Genomic DNA, 23,245 nt, shown 5'->3' with positions numbered 1-23,245 from the left:
ATACGCCCACGAGACAGAATGCATGTCTTGACAACATAATCAGTAATTTTCAAATAAATGAAAGTCAGAGCATCATAATTAAATTAGGCATTTCAGATAATGATGGGCTTTGGCTTAAACTTCCACTAAATAGTACAATAGGACGCTATTCAGATGAGCCAGGTAGAGCAATAAGATGATTAAATGAAAAAAAGCTCTTCTGTTTAAAATCCAGGTTAAAACAAATAGGCTGGGATGAAGTAATCACAGAAGCTATGAAAGCTAATGAATCAACCATTCAATTCCTAGAAGTAGTAGTTAAAATATTTGAAGGAACCTGCCCTAAACAGTACCAAAGAACCCAAAATAATAACACCCACCAGAAAATCAAAAGAATGAAAGAATGGTACACACCCCAATTAAACAATTTGTGAACAGTTATGCTCATGTATTGTGACAGGTCTCACCATAGTGAAGCAGATAAAAATATGTGAAAACTAGCAATAAAACACTATAGTCCTGAAATGAAGACAGCAAAATACAAAGCCAATGACACATTCATACTCAATTCCACAAATAAATTCAAAACAGATATAAACTGCCAAAAGGAAGAAAACAGTATACAGATTCCTCCACATATATTAAATGCACATTTTGTCAATCCTGTCTCTGACATTAAGATAGAGGAAGATGTGAGGAAGGCAGAAGCACTGCTACCTACAATACACAGACAGTTGAGCGATAAATTTCAATGAGCATTAGTAACTCCTAGACAGGTCAGTGAATCAATAGCCAAGCTCAGTAACTCCACAGCTGAAGACTATTATGGTTTATCTAATTATGTTACAAGAAATATAAGAGAAGAAATAATAATCCCCTTAACAAGGGTAATATGTTAAAAATTTCTGTTATCATATCTTTGTACAAGAAAGGTAAGAAAGATTTACTTGACAATTACTGACCCCTCTCACTAGTTCCCATAATTTCAAAAATAATATAATACTATATCCACCAGGAAATGAGCCAGTATTTTGAAGCGAATAAACTGCTATGTTCCACACAGTATGGGTTCAGAACTGGTTTCTCAACTGTGAGGGCAGCAGAGAGCATTGTCACTAAAGTATATGACTCCTTTGAGAATAAATCTGTAATTATTGTGAGACTGTTGGACCTTAAGAAAGCATTCGATACTGTATCCCACAATACTATTATAACAAAGCTACAGTATCACAGAATAGGGCAGAGTGCTCTCCAGCTATTACAATCTTACTTATGCAATAAAAACAAACAGTGGCTATACATGAAGAAAGATCTAGTTTCTTGCCAGTTATCAAAGGAGTACCACAGGGCTGCATACTTGGACCTTTTCTTTTTGTAGTCTACATAAATGGTTTGCCTTCTTTATTACCTTGTGGCAAGGCACTGTATGCAAATGATACAATGCTAATTACTCAGGGAAACAACTTGGATGAATTACAGAATAATGTAACAATAGCAAAGGACAGAGGCACCAGCTGGTTTAAGGCAAATTCATTACAGATAAATAATAAGACAGAAGTATTGTATTTAATTTGAATGCCTCCAAACATGAAAACAAATCTGTAAAACCACTAGGGTTCCATATCGACCAAAAACCTAACTGGGAAACACACAGGCATGCTATGCAAAAAACTTTTGTGTGTGTCTTCTTGTTACGTAAACTGAGAGGCTCAGTCAGTAGAACACTCCTACTATACACACACTTTGCCTTCTTCCACTCTCATCTTGCTTATAGGATTATACTATGGGGAAACTGCTCAATTTCTAAGACTGTGTTTAAATGGCTAAAAAAAAAGCAATCAGATACCTTGTTGGACTACCACCCAGAGACTCATGCAGTCAACATTTTCAAGAATTAAATATAATGACAGAGTTTGGCTTGTATATTTATAGTTGCCTGATATATGCCAAAGAAAAGGTAAATAACTTTGACCTTAGGATGGCAATGCACTCATATAATACAAGAAATGGACATACAATTGACATTCTGTTTGCCAAACTATCAAAGATTCACTGCAGTTATATCTAGTACCCACATGTTTTTAACAAATTAACCAAAAGTGCACATTCTATGCCGATGGACAAATTTAAAGTAAAAGTAGCAGAATGGATAAAAAGGAAAGTATTTTATACAGTTCAAGAATTTCAAGATAGTGCAGTAAATGATAATGAATTCTGTTGCTACATTTTGTGAAAGGAGTACATATTACAAAATTAGAAATATACTATTATGCAGGCAATTTGTCTTGTCAGGTATATGTGTATATAGATGGATACAATGTATCTGTAACTTTTGTTACTATATGACAACCATTACATGTAAGATGTTTAAAGGCAAATAAATATGAATATGAAGTTATTCTCCAACTGTTATAATGAATTGCACTGTTTAATCCGTGCCATTGCCTTGGGGAATTATGTGTTAATTTCTGTACAGCTAATGCACCAGTGTGTGGGTTTAAAAACACTGAACCCCCAAAGAAACTGGTATAGGCATGCGTATTCAAATACAAAGATACGTAAACAGGCAGAATACGGCGCTGTGGTTGGCAATGCCTATATAAGAGAACAAGTGTCTGGCACACCTGTTAGATCAGTTACTACTGCTACAATGGCAGGTTATCAAGATTCAAGTGAGTTTGAACGTGGTGTTATAGTCGGCACACGACAGATGGGACACAGCATCTCCGAGATAGCGATGAACTGGTATGACCATTTCACGAGTGTACCTTGAATATCAGGAATCCAGTAAAACATCAAATGTCCAACATCACTGTGGCGAGAAAAAGATCCTGCAAGATTGGGACTGAAGACGACTAAAGAGAATCATTCAAAGTGACAGAAGTGCAATCCCTCCACAAATTGCTGCAGATTTCAATGCTGGGTCATCAAGATGTGTCAGTGTGTGAACAATTCCACAAAACACCATGGATATGGGCTTTCGGAGCCAAATGCCCACTTGCGTATGCTGACGACAGCATGACTCAAAGCTTTACACCTCGTCTGGGCCCGTCAGCATCGACATTGGACTGTTGATTACTAAAAACATATCGCCTGGTTGGACGAGACGTTTCAAATTGTATGAAGCAGATGGATGTCTGCTGGTATGGAGACAGCCCCATGAATCCATTGACCCTGCATATCAGAGAGGGACTGTTCAAGCTGGCAGAGGCTCTCAAATGGTGTGGGCCATGTCCAGTTGGAGCAATATTGGACCCCTGATATGTCTAAATACGACTCTGACAGGCGACATGTACATAAGCATCCTGTCTGATCACTTGCACCCATTAGTATCCATTATGCATTCCGACGGAATTGGGCAATTCCAGCAGGACACCCCACATATCCAGAATTGCTACAGAGTGGCTCCAGAACACTCTTCCGAGTTTAAACACTACCGTTGGCCTCCAAACTCACCAGACATTAACATTACTGAGCATACCTGGGATGCCGTGCAACGTGCTATTCAGAAGAGATCTCCACCCCCTCTTACTCTTACAGATTTATGTAGAGCCCTGCAGGATTCATGGTGTCAGTTCGCTCCAGCACTACTTGACATATTAGTCGAATCCTTCTGCATGCTCGCGCGGGCCCCTCACGATATTACTCAGGTGTGCCGGTTTCTTTGGCTCCTCAGTGTATATCTACTGTGAACACAGTCAGCAGTGTGGAGTTTATTAACAAGTTAGCTACTTGCAAGTTCATGTGCAGTAAATTGTCACAAGATAGCATCTTTTGATACACGCATGAGTTTTACCACGCTATGGCGTATGTTTTTATCGTGGTTACATTCGTTGTAGAGTTATGAGCTTTTATTTGTGTTTGCTAAGTTAAGCTGGCAAGGGACCTGTGCGGACCAATGGATTTTGCACCCGCTGCTGTTCCCGGATATGACGCAGCCGTCAGGTGCTGCTGTTGTAAACAACTTGCCGAGAAACAATTTTCTTTGCCAGCTGTTAACAGTTTGCTTGTATAAGAAATTATTCTAAACTGAAATTGTTATGTACAGGTCATCCCTGATGACCCAGTAATAGAAGGCTGTCAGATTTTTTTCATGGCATGGTTGTATTTAAATTGTCAGATATTGTAGAGTTCAGAAAAATGTTGACGGGTTTAATTAAAGCTATATACACCATTATCCGTGCAGTGTTCTCTTGAAAATTGCATAGAGCAGCATACCAACCCTCGCTCAATCAACGTCAAGTAATTCAGTAATACGTGACGATTACTTTTCTTACCAGTCAATTTTCGTGGGTCTTTTGCCCAATTCAAATTCCTTAATTAAACAAACTATCTTTCCCTGTAACCATTTGTGGCCACCAGCCATGCTGAAGTTGCTTAAGCAACTAGTGTTCCCTTCTCCTTTGGGTAAATGATGTTTCAAGAGCCTCTCGCTGCTGCTCGAAATCCTCTTTTCTTAACCCCTGAACGTGTAAAAGATGTCAGTCGTTGTTTAAAATGTGCCTTTTGTTGATGGTAAAATGTTAAGGGCGTCGGCCATTGCTCTCTAGAATATTTCAATTATAAAATATCACCCCCCCCCCCCTCTCCCCAAACCATGGAGGGGAGGCTTGCATGCCATAGTGATCATAGGTGCCACCACAACAGGGGGGTAACTGTTGAGAGGCCAGACAAACGTGTGGTTCCTGAAGAGGGGCAGCAGCCTTTTCAGTAGTTGCAGGGGCAACAGTCTGGATGATTGACTGATGGGGCCTCGAAACACTAACCAAAACGGCCTTGCTGTGCTGGTGCTGCGAACGGCTGAAAGCAAGGGGAAACTACAGCCGTAATTTTTCCCGACGGCATGCAGCTTTACTGTATGATTAAATGATGATTGCGTCCTCTTGGGTAAAATATTCCGGAGGTAAAATAGTCCCCCATTTGGATCTCCAGGCGGGGTCTACTCAAGAGGACGTCATTATCAGGAGAAAGAAAACTGGCATTCTATGGATCGGAGTGTGGAATATCAGATCCCTTAATCGGGCAGGTAGGTTAGCAATTTTAAAAAGGTAAATGAATCAGCTGAAGTTAGGTATAGTGGCAATTAGTGAAGTTCGATGGCGGGAGGAACAGAACTTCTAGTCAGGTGAATACAGGTTTCAAAATACAGAATCAAATATGGCTAACGCAAGACTAGGTATAATAATGGCTGTTAGAATAGCGATGCACGTAAGCTACTACAAACAGTATGGTGAATGTATTATTGTAGCCCACGCCCATCACAGTAGCACAAATTTATATGCCAACTAGCTCTGCAGATGATGAAGAGACTGAATAAATGTACGATGAGGAAGTTATGCAGATAGTTAACAGAGACGAAAATTTAATAATCGGAGGGGGACTGGAATTCAATAGAAGGAAAAGGAAGAGAAGGAAAAATAGTAGGTGAATAGGGACTAGGGAAGCCATCTTGTAGAATTTTTCACAGAGCGTAATTTAATCATACCAAACAATAGATTTAACAATCATAAAAGAATATGTATATGCGGAATAGACCTGGAGACACCAAAAGGTTTCAGATTGATTATATAATGGTAAAACAGAGATTTAGGAGCCATATTTTAAATTCTAAGACATATGCAGGGGCAGATGTGGTCTCTGGTCACAATTTATTGGTTTTTAACTGTAAATTAAAACCAAAGAAATTGGAAAGCGGTAGGAAAGAAATTGGAAAGCGGTAGGGAAATTTAGGAGATGGGACCTGGATAAACTGAAAGAACCAGAGGTTGCTGAGAGTTTCTGGGGAAACATCAGCCAACAGTTGACTAGAACAGGGAAAAGGAATACAGAAGAAGAAGAATATGTAGCTTCGAGAGATAAAATAGTGAAGATCAAATAGGTAAAAAAACAAGGCCTAGTAGAAATGCTCGGAGAGTACAAGGGATATTGAATTTAAATGATGAAAGAAGAAAATATAAAAATGCAACAAATGAAGCAGGCGAAAGGGGATGATCAGATTCCAAAGAAACGTAGGAACACGCGCGGCAATACTAACCCTACGACTTACCTTAGAAAGTAGGTTAAGAAAAGGCAAACCTACGTTTGTAGCATTTGAGCAATGTTGACTAGAATACTCTCACTGAAATTCTGAAGTAGTTGTTGTGGTCTTCTGTCCTGAGACTGATTTGATGCAGCTCTCCATGCTACCCTATCCTGTGCAAGCTTCTTCATCTCCCAGTAACTACTGCAACCTTCTGAATCTGCTTATTATATTCATCTCTTGGTCCCCCTCTACGATTTTTACCCTCCACACTTCCCTCCAATACTAAATTGGTGATCCCTTGATGCCTCAGTACATGTCCTACCAACCGATCCCTTCTTCTAGTCAAGTTGTGCCACAAATTTCTCTTCTCCCCAATTCTATTCAATACCTCCTCGTTAGTTACGTGATCTACCCATCTAATCTTCAGCATTCTTCTGTAGCACCACATTTCGAAAGTTTCCATTCTCTTCTTGTCCAAACTATTTATCGTCCACGTTTCACTTCCATACATGGCTACACTCGATACAAATACTTTCAGAAACGACTTCCTGACACTTAAATCTATACTCGATGTTAACAAATTTCTCTTCTTCAGAAACACTTTATTGCCATTTCGAGTCTACATTTTATATCCTCTCTACTTTGACCATCATGAGTTATTTTGCTCCCCATATAGCAAAACTCATTTACTACTTTAAGCGTCTCATTTCCTAATCTAATTCCCTCAGCACCATCCGATTTAATTCGACTACATTCCATTATCCTCGTTTTGCTTTTGTTGATGTTCATCTTATATCCTTCTTTCGAGACACTGTCCATTCCGTTCAGCTGCTCTTCCAGGACAGAATTACAATGTCATCGGCGAACCTCAAAGTTTTTATTTCTTCTCCATGGATTTTAATTCCTACTCCGAACTTTTCTTTTGTTTCCTTTAGTGCTTGCTCAATATACAGATTGAATAACATTGGGGATACGCTACAACCCTGTCTCACTCCCTTCCTAAGCACTGCTTCCCTTTCATGTCCCTCGATTCTTATAATTGCCATCTGGTTTCTGTGTAAATTGTGAATAGCCTTTCTTTTAAATTCTGAAGGTGGTAGGGGTAATATACAGGGAGCGAGAGTATTCCAATGAACATTGTCAAAAGCTTTCTCTAAGTCTACAAAAATTAGAAACGTAGGCTTGCCTTTCCTTAATCTATTCTCTAAGATAAGTTGTAGGGTAAGTATTGCCTCATGTGTTCCAACATTTCTACGGAATCCAAACTGATCTTCGCCGAGGTCGTCTTCTACCAGTTTTTCCATTCGTCTGTAAAGAATTCGTGTTAGTATTTGGCAGCCGTGACTTATTAAACTGATAATTCGGTATTTTTCACTTGTCAACACCTGCTTTCTTTGGGATTGGAATTATTATATTCTTCTTGAAGACTGTGGGCATTTCGCCTGTCTCATACATTTTGCTCACCAGAGTAGAATTTTGTCAGGACTGGCTATCCCAAGGCTGTCAGTAGTTCTAATGGAATGTTGTCTACTCCCGGGGCCTTGTTTCGACTCAGGTCTTTCAGTGCTCTGTCAAACTCTTCACGCAGTATCATATCTCCCATTTCATCTTCTTCTACCTCCTCTTCCATTTCCATAATATTGTCCTCAAGAACATCGCCCTTGTATAGACCCTCTATATACTCCTTCCATCTTTCTTTTTTCCCTTCTTTGGTTAGAACTGGATTTCCATCTGAGCTCTTGATATTCATAGAAGTGGTTCCTTTTTTTTCAAAGGTCTCTTTAATGCAGTATCTATCTTACTCCTGTATGCAGTATCTATCTTACCCCCAGTGACACATGCTTCTACATTCTTACATTTGTCCTCTAGCCATGCCTGCTTAGCCATTTTGCACTTCCTGTCGATCTCATTTTTGAGACATTTGTATTCCTTTTGCCTGCTTCATTTACTGCATTTTTGTATTTTCTCCTTTTATCAATTAAATTCAATATCTCATCTGTTACCCAAGGACTTCCATTAGCCCTCGTCTTTTTACCTACTTGATCCTCTGCTGTTATCTTCTACTGTGTTTCTTTCCCCCATTCCTGTCGGTCGTTCCCTAACACTCTCCCTGTAACTCTCTACAATCTCTCGTTCTTTCAGTTTGTCCAGTGCCATCTCCTTAAATTCCCACCTTCTTGCAGTTTACTCAGTTTTAATCTACAGTTCATAACCAATAGATTGTGGTCATAGTTCACATCTGCCTCTGTAAATGTCTTACAATTTAAAACCTGGTTCCTAAATCTCTGACATACCATTATAAAATCTATCTGACACCTTCCAGTATCTCCAGGATTCTTCCATGTACACAACCTTATTTTAGTATTCTGAAGTTAGCAGGGGTAAAATATAGGGAGCGAGAGGCCCTTTATAATTTGTACAAATACCAGACGGCAGTTATGAGAGTCGAGGGGTATGAAAGCGAAGCAGTGGTTGAGGAGGAAGAGAGACAGGGTTGTAAGCTGTCCCCTACGTTACTGAACCTGTACATTGAACAAGCAATAAAGGAAAGGAAAGAAATTTGGAGTAGAAATTAAAGTTCAGGGAAAAGAAATAAAAACTTGTGGTTTCCCGATGACATTGTAATTCTGTCAGAGACACCAAAGGACTTGGAAGAGCAGTTGAACGGAATGGATATTGGCTTGAAACGAGGATATAAGATGAACATAATCGAAAGCAAAACACGGATAATGGAATGTAGCGGAATTAAATCACGTGATGCTGAGGGAATTAGATTAGCAAATGAGACACTTAAAGTAGTAGACGAGTTTTGCTATTTGGGCAACAAATTAACTGATGATGCCCTAAGTAGAGAGGATATAAAACGTAGACTGGCAATGGCTAGAAAAGCATTTTTGAAGAAGAGAAATTTGTTAACATCGAATATAGATTTAAATGTTTGGAAGTGTTTTCGGAATGTATTTGCGTGGAGTGTACGCCATGTATGGAAGTCAAACACGGACGACAAACAGTTAAGAGAAAAAGAGAATGGAAGCTATCGAAACGTGGTGCTACAGAATAATGATGAAAATTAGATGGGTCGATCACGTAACTAATCAGGAGGTACTGAACAGAACTGGGGACACAAGAAGTTTGTGGCACTACTCGACGATAAGAAGGGATCGGTTGGTAGGACACATTCTGAGATATCGAGGGAACAGCTGGAGGGAGGTGGGAGGGTAAAAATCGTTCAATAATAGCGTAGGCTTCAGCGGCCAGAGTCAGTCAACGTAAAAGTTTTCTGGGTATGGTACCGCGTCATAGTGTATAAGACAACTGCTGCTGGAGAAAAACCAACGTTTCGGCCAAGACCCAGAAGAAGGCCGCTGGAACCGTGGCCGAAACATTGGTTTTTCTCCAGGAGCAGTAGTTTTATAGATTATGATGCGGTACCATACCCGGAAAACCTTTATGTTGTTATCGGATATTGTTAGGAAACTGTTGTATCTACCACTTTAGGGATTTGATTTAAATTGTCCGAATCGCTGCGTGGTTACTGCTCAGTGCAGTTTCGAGTATTCCTCGCACCTCTCGTGCTTCCAATAGAATTAAGGTCCAACCGAAAAGCCGCTGTTGGTATGCTACCCGCCAGACTCACCAGCTCGGCGGGTCTGCCGCATTTTCAGGAGTATGCCGCAGACAGGCAGCACGCTAAAAACCATACTAATGGTGAAGGCTCAGTACGAAAGCGACAATGGTAAACGAACAATATACGATTTAAATATTCCTTCAGATTGGTGGTTGGTATCGCTCTTTTTCTATTGATAAAATAATACGGACTGTTTCTGTTTAGTGGACGGGCAAAAGAAATCCTTTTTGCTTCTTTTTCACCCTTCTAATATTTTGTTCACTCTTCATCCATACTTATAAATGGGAAAGTGACTCCTTCTGTCACCGTTCCACATTCATCCCATGAACGAATTACGATGAAATTTGGTATGGAGGTAGCCTTAACCACGAGGAAGAACACAGCCAACTTTCAAAGCTGTTTCCTGCGACATATTTTTTGATTTGGAGAATATTACGTGAATTAGGCAAAATATTTACTCTTTGTCAAAGCTATTTACTCTTTGACTTCTGAACTATCGTATTTGTGGCAATGCATTTATTGGTTGGTATGTTCCATTTCATACGATTCAATGCAATGAATTTAATGGTTACTTTGGTTTGGTGCATAAGTTCACAGTACTTTTGTATATGTTTAATAAACGATACAGATATGCTTGAGAGAGGTTTCAGTGCTCAATAATATGTTCCTCTTCAGTGTTTATAATTCTGCTAACTCTGGGGTGACTTTCATAACCCTCGACTAGGAGTTACGTCGTTTAGAGTCGATGAACTCACCGAGCCATGATCGGAGTGCATTTTCATCCGGAATGCTCTACCTCAGAGTGCGGAAGAGGTGAAAATTAGAGGGCGCAAGATCAAGTGAATATGGGGGGTCCTCTATAGTCTTCTTTTTTCAGTGGAGCAGAATGTGGGCGGGCGTTATCCTGAAGTGGCATCACTTCATACTGTCTTCCTGGTAATTGTTTCTGGATCGCGTCTGCAAGACGTCTCAGTTGTTGACAATAAATGTCAACAGTGATGGATACAGCTCGCCGAAGCAATTCGTAGTACACCCCACTGTCCTTGTCCCACCAGATGCATGACGTCTTCTTTTGTCTTTGTACGGAGAGTTGTGAATTTTGCTTGGGTTCAACCATTCCTTTTTTTCTTTCTTCTGTTGGCATAAAGACTGGCAATGGCAAGGGAAGCGTTTCTGAAGAAGAGAAATTTGTTAACATCGAATATAGACTTGTCAGGAAGTCTTCTCTCAAAGTATTTGTATGGAGTGTAGCCATGTATGGATCTGAAATATGGACGATAAATAGTGTAGGCGATAAGAGAATAGAAGCTTTCCAAGATGTGGTGCTACAGAAGGTTGCTGAAGATCAGATGGGTAGATCTCGTAACTAATGAGGTGGTACTGAATAAAATTGGGGAGAAGAGGAAAGTTGTGGCACAACTTGACTAGAAGAAGGGATCAGTTGATCTCTGTCTTCCTCTACAGTTTTTGCCCTCTACAGCTCCCTCTAGTCCCATGGAAGTCATTTCCTCATGTCTTAGCAGATGTCCTATCATCCTGTCCCTTCTCCTTATCAGTGTTTTCCACATATTCCTTTCCTCTCCGATTCTGCGTAGAACCTCCTCATTCCTTACCTTATCAGTCCACCTAATTTTCAACATTCGTCTATAGCACCACATCTCAAATGCTTCGATTCTCTTCTGTTCCGGTTTTCCCACAGTCCATGTTTCACTACCATACAATGCTGTACTCCAGACGTACATCCTCAGAAATTTCTTCCTCAAATTAAGGCCGGTATTTGATATTAGTAGACTTCTCTTGGCCAGAAATGCCTTTTTTGCCATAGCGAGTCGCTTTTGATGTCCTCCTTGCTCCGTCCGTCATTGGTTATTTTACTGCCTAGGTAGTAGAATTCTTTAACTTCATTGACTTCGTGACCATCGATCCTGATGTTAAGTTTCTCGCTGTTCTCATTTCTACTACTTCTCATTACCTTCGTCTTTCTCCAATTTACTCTCAAACCATACTGTGTACTCATTAGACTGTTCATTCCGTTCAGCAGTTCATTTAATTCTTCTTCACTTTCACTCAGGATAGCAATGTCATCAGCGAATCTTATCATTGATATCCTTTCACCTTGTATTTTAATACGACTCCTCAACCTTTCTTTTATTTCCATCATTGCTTCCTCGATGTACAGATTGAAGAGTAGGGGCGAAAGGCTACAGCCTTGTCTTACACCCTTCTTAATACGAGCACTTCGTTCTTGATCGTCCACTCTTGGTTGTTGTACATATTGTATATGACCCGTCTCTCCCTATAACTTAGTTCTACTTTTTTCAGAATCTCGAACAGCTTGCACCATTTTATATTGTCGAACGCTTTTCCCAGGTCGACAAATCCTATGAACGTGTCTTGATTTTTCTTTAGCCTTTCTGCCATTATTATCCTCATATACGGTGCAAATGTTTGTGGCTGCCTCTGCTGGTGCCACCACTCTACTGAACTCAAGCGGAAGATATCTCGGGAAGTTGAGATTTCTTCACTCGGCACTCCATTTCCTAGCGTCCACGGCGCCACTCACTACGACAAAGTGACACAAAAGGTAAACTGAAATTGCAACAGTGAACTACAAATAAAGAATGACAGTCGATAAATTGATCCATAGCAAGCTGAATAACAACATGCACAACAAAAACGCTGCGAACTTATGAACCACCATAATAGACTCCTCAACATCCTTAATCCTTTCTCCCACGCCAATATTATTAAACCCAAGAGTCTGCTACGTTTTGGTGACTATACGGCTGAACCGATTCGCATGATCTTTGGTATGGAAACAGCTTGAATGATGAGAAGGCTGCTATAGAGAGAAATAAAGAAACGAAAGAAAAAAAAGGAACGCTACACGGGTGAGACAGACAGCAGGACTTTATTTTGCAGCGTGAACCGCGTTAGGTGACGGAGAGACGTGGTGCGCGGCGCCCGCACAGAGCAGTGCCGGGCCGCTCCAGCAGCGCTGCGCGCAGGCCGGACCCCTGGCCGCGGACGCCCGCCGTGTCTGCTCTGCACTGCTTCCTGGCGCGTACACCACCCTCCGCCCCGCGCCTCGGAGTGGCTCCAGAGCAGCACGTGCCGATCCTGGAGAACGGGTCGGGGCAGCTGGACAGTGGTCAGCGGGCTGGCGCGCTCCAGACCGGGTTACGCCGACTGGAATACGTCTCCAGTGACAACTCACCCGTCTGGAGTGAGCCACAGACCGGACACGGCTCCCATTGGCTCTCCCCTGACTGGACGCTGGACGCTCCGGACTGGACAGTGCACGGCGTCGATGCACGTTCCAGGCTGCACGCTCCAGACTGGACACTGGACAGTGCGGACGTACTGGTTAGGGCGCCACAGTGTGACATGTTTCTGGACGACCACTGCTGCCTGCACAGAACGCGCTCCAGCTCTCACTGCTTAGGTGGAGGTCTGCGTCACCGCAACACACGCGGGGGACAGTGACCTCTCAAGACTCGACCTGCTCTCACAGTTATTAAAATATTGCGGCCCTTTACGCCGTGCTCGAATGAATACTGTGTGTCGAGCCTTCACAGAAGTAACTACCATCTTTGAAGATGTACTCCACAGCTGGAGACGAAGTTCAGCCACACAACACAAACTGTAGTTGTTGACCGCTGAGTAAGAGGCTTCTACCGCCTGTAGTCAAATCGTTGGTTAATGTTCTATGGGCATTAGCCCTAGGTCTGATGCATGTTTCTGAGCACTGAACGAAGGCAACTGACTTAATCTGCGTTGAAAAGGAATTACAGGAGCCCTTACAGCCACTGCAGCGTTTTAAGAGTTGAATTATTAGACACAGAAACATGCGTCTGTTCACAGTGTGAAGTCTATACGATTGAAATATTTAGAGAAGTGTGTCGTTTTCCGGCTGTAATAATTTACATTACTCTGAGCCTTCATAAATGAAACACTTTAGTTGCAATCCCTAACTATCGGATAATAACAACTGCGCTCAAATTTCCATCACAATCAACTCTACATATACACTGAAGAGCCAAAGTTGTCTGAATGTTCTTGCGACATAAGCTCTTCGAATTTCGCGATTGGTTTGAAGAACAATCTATACGGTTCAGCAGACTCCTCGACATGCGACCGATCGCGCATTTGTCGGACACAATCGGCGGGTCAGTTGGTGCACAAAATTCCGCATCGGGACCACTTCCGCAGCTACGGGCGGCTACAGAGGCGTCGCGGCCCAATATTTGTGCAGGTGGCTCGAGACGGCGCGCTGAGTCCGTGCCACGTCGAGGCGCCACACTTCCTGCCAGCAGGGGAGCTCCGGCAGGACACCGCGAGGCGTCCCGTGCAGAGGAAGCCGCCAGAGACACTTTGACGTGCTCTTGAGGGCGGCTGGTAACAGAACGGCTGTCGTTGTGTTCTCACAAACTTTGGCGAATTTCAGCGCGAGGTAAGCCGTTAGCTGTTAAGTGTACGCACTTGAATGACATCCAGTCTTACAGCAAATGCCATTCGCTATGCACTAGTTGTATAATACTTTTAGATCCGTCAGTTGTGACGCTTCGTGAAAGTTGTTAACGTGAAATGTGCTCGTGGTTGGGGAATGGGACGGGACAGAGCGGTACAGTGTCCCGTCATGGCCACTCAGTTTTTGATGCAGTTATATCTCAGACTATATATTTTATCCTATTGTTTCCCAGATGGTCTCACTTAATGAGTAAGACAGATACATATTGTACAAAGAAACTACCTGGGCAGGACTGGATTAAGGGAATTGATACTCGGTGTAAGGTGGCAACAGTTTTGCACCTTACATGAGTTCATTTAAAGAGTGTTAGTAGTAACGTTAAATAGTTGGATCACGTGCAATTGCAGTTTCCACAGACATTTCACGGTACTTTGGGCTGTAGTGTTTCTTCGTATTTTACGTTTTGTGTCGATGTCAGTCGGTCAGCCAAGTTAGAAGAGATCGCGTTTTGGACCGATTTCAACACAGTTCACTGCCAATGCCAGTTAGCAGGATAATTTGTAGATTGTTTATTGTGTTTTATTCAGCATTGATCTCAAGGTTACAACAAAATTATTGTGATTCAGTATAGCCTTTACTATCATTAGTTTATCCTCAGTTCACCATTTTGCTTTATTTTATTTTTGTCTATGTGTTTGATGTCATTGAACACCCTAAGTCTTCGTGATCGTTCCTGTTTCGAAGTACAAACAGGTGTGATTTATCGTCAACACTACCACCGCAGATTAATTAGGGGTGACAAGGCCACATTTAAATCTAGCGTTATCCATTTTTGCCTACAGTTCCACTCCCAATTTCTCTGTAAGTTGTTTGTCAGGGGGCGAACACACGCAAAAATTGGACAAGCAACGGGTGGGGTGTTGCATCGGCATCTTACATTGTCTTTTGGGCAAGCCAGAAAATACATCTGCTGCACGAGTGCTGAGATTGAATAAAGTTGACACTAATAGTAAGTAAATATGAAGCATTAAAAATAACTCTTTGTTTTTGAAAATGACAGTAAAATGTTTTCTGATTGTTGAGGATTTTTTCGAATAATACATTTTCTATATTGCAAATTGTGCCTTAAACATCATCATGTCCTAGCTTTAAGATGATATTCCTAATAAATTCAACGTTTTGCAACTGATTTCACAAAAAGTTACCTTACCGCATTCTGCTCACTGCGAGGGCCAGAATGGCAAATATACAATCATTTCTTACGAAAAACACACAAAAACACGTAACATACGGTATGAGTTAGGTTAAGCTACAAGGTAAGTTTTCATTCTCTTCAAAAATGCAAAAAAATAACTAACGCAATAGCTTCAAGTGGTTTTCGAGTTATGAACGCTGGCTTATACTACGAGCTGATTTTTTACACCTTTAAACAGTATTCGAGCAGTTATTCGGTGAATTGCAGCCCATCACTCCAGGACGTACAGCGAGTGAAGTCAGGCCGGTGCCCCACAGCTGCCCTGGACATCTCCAATACGTCTTCGGGCCAGAATCTCGTCGGCTGGAGTGGAATTGTCGGCTTCGAACTGAGACCGGCTGAGGCGTGTCTGGAGACAGCCGGGACGGCGGCGGGCCACCAGCCTTACGGTCGCCCCCCGTGTGACCCGACAGCCAGCAGCCTGGGGGGCCACTGCGTGCGGCAGCAGGACCGCTTTGGTTCTCATCCGCAGCACCCTCACAGCACGGCGGTACCTCGGCGACATTCTGCGCCTCGTCTTGTCTCCCCTCGTGGCAGGCCATTCTGGGCTCACACTCCAGCAAGATAGCGCTCGTCCGCAGCTGGCGACAGTGCCTGCCGCTCGTCTCCGTGTTTGCCGAGCCCTACCCTGCCAGCAAGGTCGCCGGTCCTGTTCAGAATTGTGAATGTATGGAGCACTGTGGGCAGTCTCGAGATTTTGACAGTCTGATGGACAGAATTGGGAACGATATCCCTCAATAGGACATTCAACAACTCTATCACCCAATGCCAAGCGGAGTAACTGCTTGAATAAGGGTCAGAAGTGGGCCAAAGCGCCATCAGATATGTATATTGTGAATATTTAAATACGAAACAACTAATTTTTTATGAATATGTGTATTAACAGAATTATTTATATCCAATTGGTATCGAAAGTTTCTTATTGCGTTATTGACTTGAATCGTAAGAAATCAACCATCAGCTGGTAAAATAAATATTGGAAAAGATGGAGAGATAATCTTAGGGTACACTGAGGGGTAATGAAGGGATAGTAAGGAAGAAAGAGAAAAGAAGAAGACTTGATTGCATTAGCAAGTGCGCAAGAGGCAGCTGCAGGGGCTACGATGCAACCTGCAGAGCAAAGGTGTTCGGCGGGAAATCCAACCAGACAGTCTGGTCCGTGCACGCAGGCAACCGACGTACCAAGTTGACGAGAAATCCACCAACTGGAGTAAGATTCCGCATTGTACAGCCTAATGTACCTTCCACAGGGAAGAATGAGATGAAGAATACCGAAGATTACCTGGTTAGATGGGGTAAAAAAAAGTCACGAGAGAAACAGAAACTGAAGAGGACGAGACAGGAAGGAAAGGAAGGAAGGTTACGGCTTAACGTCCTATCGACATCGAGGTCATTAGGAATGGAGCACAAGCTCCGAATTTTTCACTTATGGGGAAGGAAATCGGTTGCACCCTTTCAAAGAAAACATTTGCGTGGAGCGATTTAGGGAAACCAAAGAAACCTGAATGTGGATGGTTCGACGGGGATTCGAACTGTCATCCTCTCGAATGCGAGTCCAGTGTGCTGACCACTGCGCGCCTCGCTCCGTTCGAGAAATCCTGGGAAGACAGAAACCGATGGCAGCAGATTTGTGGGGTACGGTGACAGCGGTAGCAGCACCATAGGAGAGGGTGTGGAACACAAATATAGTGGCCCCTACAAGTCGAATTAGATTCGCTACAATGAAATAAAAGATCAGCACGGCTGATGTGTTAATCAACGTACATGGAGGGAGAACGGAAAAGCGGCGACTTGTGATGAATGTACGTGAGATTAAATATCTGGAACGAATTCAAAATTTGTGTATCACCACGACTCAATCCCACAACGCCTGCTTGTCGATGGAAGCTGCCAAACCGTTGCGCCAGCACTATGTGATTGACCGTCATGCCGTGAGCAGAGAAATATCTTAATAAACAGAGACTCCACAAGCTGTGCAAACAACGATCGTGTGAAAACTACCTATCGCAGGTCCTCCATGACACACAGAGCGCAGTAGATACATGCATCCAGGTTTATGCCATATTGCTTCGCTTCCAGAACCCCTAAATTACAGTTCCCCACTGCCTGAATAACAAAATACCAGCCAGTGGGGAATCAGACCAACTGTGTGAGTGCACTGTACAGTTTCTTGCAAACGTAACTCACCAGGACATTCTCAACCGACAGGAATGTTCACATCTGAAAATGACTTTGGGCGTGCCCAAGGAGAATGTTACAGGACCATTACTTTTCGCTACATACAGTGTGGTTCATTGATCGTGACCGGGCCAAATATCTCACGAAATAAGCGTCAAACGAAAAAACTACGAAGAACGAAACTCGTCCAGCTTGAAGGATGAAACCAGATAGCGCTATAGTTGGCCCGCTAGTTGGCGCTGCCACAGGTCAAACGGATATCTACTGCGTTTTTTTAAACAGGAACCCCCATTTTTATTACATATTCGTGTAGTACTTAAAGAAATATGAATGTTTTAGTTGGACCACTTTTTGGCTTTGTGATAGATGGCGCTGTAATAGTCACAAACGTATAAGTGCGTGGTACCACGTAACATTCCGCCAGTGCGAACGGTATTTGCTTCGTGATACATTACCCGTGTTAAAATGGACCGTTCACCAATTGCGGAAAAGGTCGATATCGTGTTGATGTATGGCTATTGTGATCAAAATGTCCAACGGGCGTGTACTATGTACGCTGCACGGTATCCTGGACGACATCATCCAAGTGTGCGGACTGTTCGCCGGTTAGTTACGATATTTAAGGAAACAGGAAGTGTTCAGCCACATGGGAAACGTCAACCACGACCTGCAACAAATGATGATGCCCAAGTAGGCGTTTTAGCTTCTAGCGCAGCTAATCCTCAAGACTTACATATTAGGGACGGTATAGCCACCATTGTTGTGCCCCTCTCATCTCTTTCTTTCTCCTCTCCATCATAGCTTCGAATTTTACCATTCTATTTCTCTTCCTCTAACCTATCTACCTCTTCTATATCTCTTTCACCCCATTCTGTCCTCTTCTGTTCTGCTTGATGAGAATAACTCACAAGCTGCAAGAATATAACGAGAAAATTCCCAACTAGCAATAGGACTGACATTCATAAAAGAAAAATTTGTTTACTTTCATATACATAGTCATTACTATTATTATTATTATTATTATTCTTGATTTTTATAATTATTTTTTGATTGTAATAATTATCATTGTACTACTTTTATAATCTCTATTTTTATCTTTAACATTAATACTGTATAACATGTTATATGTCCTTAATGTTCTCTAGAAACTGAAATTTGTTGAATCTGAGTATGCCTGGTTAGGTGTAAGAGAGGGCCTGAAAGCCCTAATCTTGTCAGGTAAAATTTATGCATAAATAAATAAATAAATAAATAATCTCACATCAGTAGTAGACAAATTGCGCGAGAATCGGGAACCTCAAAAACGTCGGTGCTGAGAATGCTACATCAACATCGATTGCACCCGTACCATATTTCTATGCACCAAGAATTGCATGGCGACGACTTTGAACGTCGTGTACAGCTCTGCCACTGGGCACAAGAGAAATTACGGGACGATGACAGATTTTTTGCACTTGTTCTATTTAACGACGAAGCGTCATTCAACAACAGCGCTAACTTAAACCGGTTAAACCGGTATAATATGCATCAACCCAGTGTCTGGACTGAAGGACACAGAGACAACAGCATAAAGACACCATTTCTCGTCACCAGTAACGTTAAGGGATAGGAATGGTCGGTGTTGTTCACGAGCCAATTGATGACGAGCTAGCATAGATGCACATACGGTCACCTGCTGATTTTTGTGATTTTGGCTTAGAGTATGCCGTACGCCTATACCCGATTTTTGTACCTTTCCTATTGCATGTAAATGTCGCACGATGGTGAAATCGTGACAGTTCATCACACGTGCCAGTTCTCGAGTACAATGAAGCGGACCACGGTGGATTAATGCGTTTTAACGATTTTCATCAGACACGAAAGTCTTCCTGTTCGTGGGGAGCCACTAATGACAAAACGGCCTTCCTTAAAAGGAGAAAACCTTTTTCTTGCCCTGGTCTGCCCTGGCGCATTATCCTCATTTTTTTTTTTTTTTCCAATCAGTCTGCTGACTGGTTTGATGCGGCCTGCCACGAATTCCTTTCCTGTGCTAACCTCTTCATCTCAGAGTAGCACTTGCAACCTACGTCCTCAATTATTTGCTTGCCGTATTCCAATCTCTGTCTTCCTCTACAGTTTTTGCCCTCTACAGCTCCCTCTAGTACCATGGAAGTCATTCCCTCATGTCTTAGCAGATGTCCTATCATACTGTCCCTTCTCCTTATCAGTGTTTTCCACATATTCCTTTCCTCTCCGATTCTGCGTAGAACCTCCTCATTCCTTACCTTATCAGTCCACCTAATTTTCAACATTCGTCTATAGCACCACATCTCAAATGCTTCGATTCTCTTCTGTTCTGGTTTTCCCACAGTCCATGTTTCACTACCATACAATGCTGTACTCCAGACGTACATCCTCAGAAATTTCTTCCTCAAATTAAGGCCGGTATTTGATATTAGTAGACTTCTCTTGGCCAGAAATGCCTTTTTTGCCATAGCGAGTCTGCTTTTGATGTCCTCCTTGCTCCGTCCGTCATTGGTTATTTTACTGCCTAGGTAGTAAAATTCTTTAACTTCATTGACTTCGTGACCATCGATCCTGATGTTAAGTTTCTCGCTGTTCTCATTTCTACTACTTCTCATTACCTTCGTCTTTCTCCGATTTACTCTCAAACCATACTGTGTACTCATTAGACTGTTCATTCCTTTCAGTAGTTCATTTAATTCTTCTTCACTTTCACTCAGGATAGTAATGTCATCAGCGAATCTAATCATTGATATCCTTTCACCTTGTATTTTAATTCCACTCCTCAACCTTTTTTTTTATTTCCATCATTGCTTCCTCGATGTACAGATTGAAGAGTAGGGGCGAAAGGCTACAGCCTTGTCTTACACCCTTCTTAATACGAGCACTTCGTTCTTGATCGTCCTCTCTTATTATTCCCTCTTGGTTGTTGTACATATTGTATATGACTCGTCTCTCCCTATAGCTTACCCCTACTTTTTTCAGAATCTCGAACAGCTTGCACCATTTTATATTGTCGAACGCTTTTTCCAGGTCGACAAATCCTATGAAAGTGTCTTGAATTTTCTTTATCCTTGCTTCCATTATTAGCCGTAACGTCAGCACTATTGGGCAACGGAAAATCCACGATGACTGCGACAAGTGGAACATCAGCGGCCTTGGCGGGTTAATGTATGGTGTGGCATTATGGGAGGAAGGATATATGGCCCAATTTTATCGATGGCAATCTAAATGGTGCAACGTATGCTGATTTCCTACGTAATGTTCTACCGATGTTACTACAAGATGTTTCACTGCATGACAGAATGGCGATGTACTTCTAACACGATGGATGTACGGTACATAGCTCGCGTGCGGTTGAAGCGGTATTGAATAGCATATATATATTTCATGACAGGTCGTCGAAGCACCATACCATGGCCCGCACGTTCACCGGATCTGACGTCCCCGGATTTCTTTCTGTGGGGAAAGTTGAAGGATATTTGCTGTCGTGATCCACCGACAACGCCTGACAACATGCGTCAGCGCATTGTCAATGCATGTGCGAGCATTACGGAAGACGAACTACTCGCTGTTGACAGGAATGTCGTTAACGTATTGCCAAATGCATTGAGGTTGACGGACTTCATATTGAGCATTTATTGCATTAATGTGGTATTTACAGGTAATCACGCTGTAACAGCATGCGTTCTCAGAAATGATAAGTTCACAAAGGTACATGTATGACTTTGGAACAACCGAAATAAAATGTTCAAACGTACCTACGTTCTGTATTTTAATTTAAAAAACCTACCTGTTACCAACTGTTCGTCTAAAACTGTGAGCCATATGTTTGTGACTATTATAGCGCCATCTATCACAAAGCGAAAAAAGTGGTCCAACTAAAACATTCATATTCTTTTACGTACTACACAAATATGTAATAAAAATGGGAGTTCCTGTTTAAATAAAGGCAGTTGATATCCGTTTGACCCATGGCAACGACATCTAGCGGGCCAACCATTGCGCCATCTGGTTTCCCCCTTCAAGATAGACAAGTTTCGTTCTTCGTAGTTTTTTCGTTTGACGCTTATTTCGTGAGATATTTGGCCCGGTCACGATCCATGAACCCCCCTGTATAGGCATTTCCGACCGCAGCGCCGTGTTCTGCCTGTTTACATATCCTTGTATTTGAATACGTACGCCTGTACCAGTTTCTTTGGCGCTTCAGCGTATAGAGAAAACAACAGCCGTCCTGTCACACTTCCTTGGAGCACACTTGTCGATTCTCTGGTCTCGGTTGAACTGGGGTCTGTCACTTAAGAAGTCTTGGAGCCAATCACGTGTCTCGGTGAACAACCTGCAGAGGAGCACCGTGGCAAACGCTTTCCGGAAATCTAAAAATACAGAATCAGCCCGTCGTACCTCGTCCGTGGTTCGCCGCATCTCGTGTCAGAAAAGGGCAGGCCGAGTCTGGCACGGGCGGTGCTTTCTGAAACCGTGCTCATTTGTGGACAGAAGCTTTACTACTTCAGGGAATTTTTGTATTCTAATTGGGAAAATGTTCGAAAATTTTGCAGCTACCCAATGTTAAGGGTACTAGGGAGTTATTTTGTTACTCCGTTCCTTTATCGTTATACGCAGGAGTCACCTGCTCTTTTTTATTTTTTCAATTCGCTTGGGACAACGCGCTGGGCGAAAGATTCGCGATAAATGCGAGGTAAGTAAGGGGCCAGTGCCTTAGAGTAAACCAAAAGTGGGATCCTATCCGGACCTAGCGACTCACTTGTTTTCCACTGTTTCGGTTTCCTTCTCTACGCCAGGGATGGCTACAGCTATAGGATGGTCTGCGCGTATGCAGAAGGACGGCATGTTTATACGGTCTTCCTGCGTGAATGGTTTTAAAAAAACTTGAACTCTGCTTTTCTTCTCTTCTACTTCCATACCAGACTGGTCAACGAGTGACAGTATGGAAGCGTCAGATCCACTTAGCGATTCTACAGAGGATCAGGACTTTGTCGGGTTCTCTGCCACGTCTTTTGCCTTTGAACTGCGCCCGTGGCCCACCTGCAGCCGCCACACTGCAACTGAACGACGTCCATCCACCGTCTGACAGTGGGTGAGGCGCTCACAACTTCTGGTCTGCTTCTTTACAGAATAAGTAATCTCTAGCCTATTTCACCGGTCTATTAACTCGTGACGAGATCACGATCACTTATCCCTGTCCCTACACCGGCACCGACGATAAGGTGAGGCCTGTTAGTAGCAACTAGGTCTAAAATATTTCCATTGCGAGTGGTACCTCCAACTACTTGCTCAAGGATGTTTTCGGAAAACATGTTCAAAAGTACTTCACGAGACTCTCGGGCCGAACAAGCTGCAATGAATTCATAGATGTCCCACTCCATATTCGGCAGGGTAAAAACACCTCTCACTAACATTGCAAGACTTGAGTATTTTCGCGCCACTGAGAGTAGACTGTCTTTAAATTATTCTAAAACTGTGACGGCGTAATCGGGCAACAGGTAAAAATATCCGATAATGAACTTCACATACCGTCGTGGTGGTGTCGGTCAGAATATACACTACAGGTCATACAAATTGCTACACCAAGAAGAAATGCAGATGATAAACGTGTATTCATTGTACAAATATATTATACTAGAACTGACATGTGATTACATTTTCACGCAATTTGGGTGCATAGATCATGAGAAATCAGTACCTAGA

Source organism: Schistocerca americana, chromosome 11 (genome assembly GCF_021461395.2).
Source record: "Schistocerca americana isolate TAMUIC-IGC-003095 chromosome 11, iqSchAmer2.1, whole genome shotgun sequence".
NCBI classification, from domain to species: Eukaryota; Metazoa; Arthropoda; class Insecta; order Orthoptera; family Acrididae; genus Schistocerca; species Schistocerca americana.
Note: the sequence above shows the minus strand (reverse complement) of the source record.